At 55.2% G+C, this 1,411-nt stretch overlaps 1 non-coding gene across 1 annotated transcript; it reads left to right on the top strand.

The window, feature by feature from the left end:
- Positions 1 to 829: 829 nt before the first annotated feature.
- On the top strand, positions 830 to 949 carry LOC112969170. Its single transcript, XR_003254592.1, has one exon. It is a non-coding gene; the product is annotated as a small nucleolar RNA SNORA5 (small nucleolar RNA).
- Positions 950 to 1,411: the final 462 nt, after the last annotated feature.

The following is a 1,411-nucleotide window of genomic DNA, read 5'->3' as shown; positions in this document are numbered from 1 at the left end:
CTAACACAGGAGCTATGGCTGCAGGTGCATTTGATTACCTAGCAGTGGTGGATCAGAACTCTCCTCCTCCTTCACACAGTCTGGCCGCAGCATGTCCATGCACCATGGATTACACCCTGCTAGTTATTTTCTGATGTGCAGGGATTAGCTTGGCAACCCAGAGCCATTCACCAGTGGCCAAGGTCACATTGAAATCACGTTCGAGGGCAGGCCAATAAGGACTGAGTAGAACACAAGGGAAACCCTCCCGAGTCATAGTGATTATTCCTTTCTTCATGGAGAGCGGAGCTTTTAAAGTGACCCCTAGTCATCACTGGGCAGCCACAGACCCATCAGGGCATCTGCACTAAAACAGAGAGGGGTTCTCCAGCCTTGCAACTGGCTGCATGGAGCTAGAGTTAATCTGAGAGAGCAGCAGAGAACCAAAGAGAAAGTCTGAGTTTGGCAGGGATCAGGGCAAGAAAGGGTCAGGATCAGCTGGGGGTCTGCACCTTTCCCCTTCTAGCCAAACCCCAGATATGCATTGCAACTAGGAGAAGGGCAATGATGCAAAGATTTCTCACCAAATCCTTGCTGTATGGGTGGGATGCAGTGGGCAATGCAAAGTCAGGAGCAAAGGTAGAGGTCTGGGTGGCAGGGGCTGCAGACTGGCGAGGAGCCTAGGGTGAGGTGGAGAGTGGAGGCCCAGGAGCCTGTCATGTTGTGATTGCACTGTGCCAAGTGGAGTTTGCAATGGAGCTGGAGCTGGGGAATGGGGGAGCAAAGCCCCTCACTTACCCCACTGGGACCTGCTGCAAGTGATGACCCTGCACTGCAAGCTCAGCACAGCTGCAGGAATGGGACAGGCTGTGCCTGCCCTGCACTGGCTGGGCTGGGCTGGCCAGCTGCCACCAAACCAGTGCTTTCTATGTTTGTTTGGGCTGTTAGATAACTTTGAAAGCAGAAGCTGGAAGGGTTGGCAGCCGAACAGTCTGTTCTTTCTGACTTTCGCATGCTGCTGTTGCGTCAAACCACAATGCCCTGCAGGACTCACTGGTGTGATGCTTAGAGCACAACCCAGCTGTGCCTGCTTGGAGATCCTCCATGCTGAGAGCCTCTCCACATGTGCCCCGGGGTCCCCTGAGTCTTTCTCCCGCAGTGCACCACTAAAACCCCATCCAGGGCATCTGCCCTGACCTGGCTTGCTCCATGACCAAGAGTGCCAGCTGCACTGTAGGGAGCTCTGCCTTCTTGTCCGTGCACCCTCCTTGCTGCCAGGGAAGGGGGAAGCCAGGGTAGAGCAGGACAAAAAAGTAGGAAAGGTTGCTTGCAGGGGTATCAGCCCTGTGCCCCAGCCCTTGAAACACAGTGAGGGGCTGCTGCCATCTCCTGGCCAGGCTCTCAGCCCTGCATTAGGCCCAGGAGTGCTGGC

Source organism: Apteryx rowi, unplaced genomic scaffold, assembly GCF_003343035.1.
Source record: "Apteryx rowi isolate R43461 unplaced genomic scaffold, aptRow1 scaffold_338, whole genome shotgun sequence".
NCBI lineage: Eukaryota > Metazoa > Chordata > Aves > Apterygiformes > Apterygidae > Apteryx > Apteryx rowi.
The sequence above is the reverse complement of the archived record's forward strand: the minus strand, read 5'-3'. Positions and strand labels throughout refer to the sequence as shown.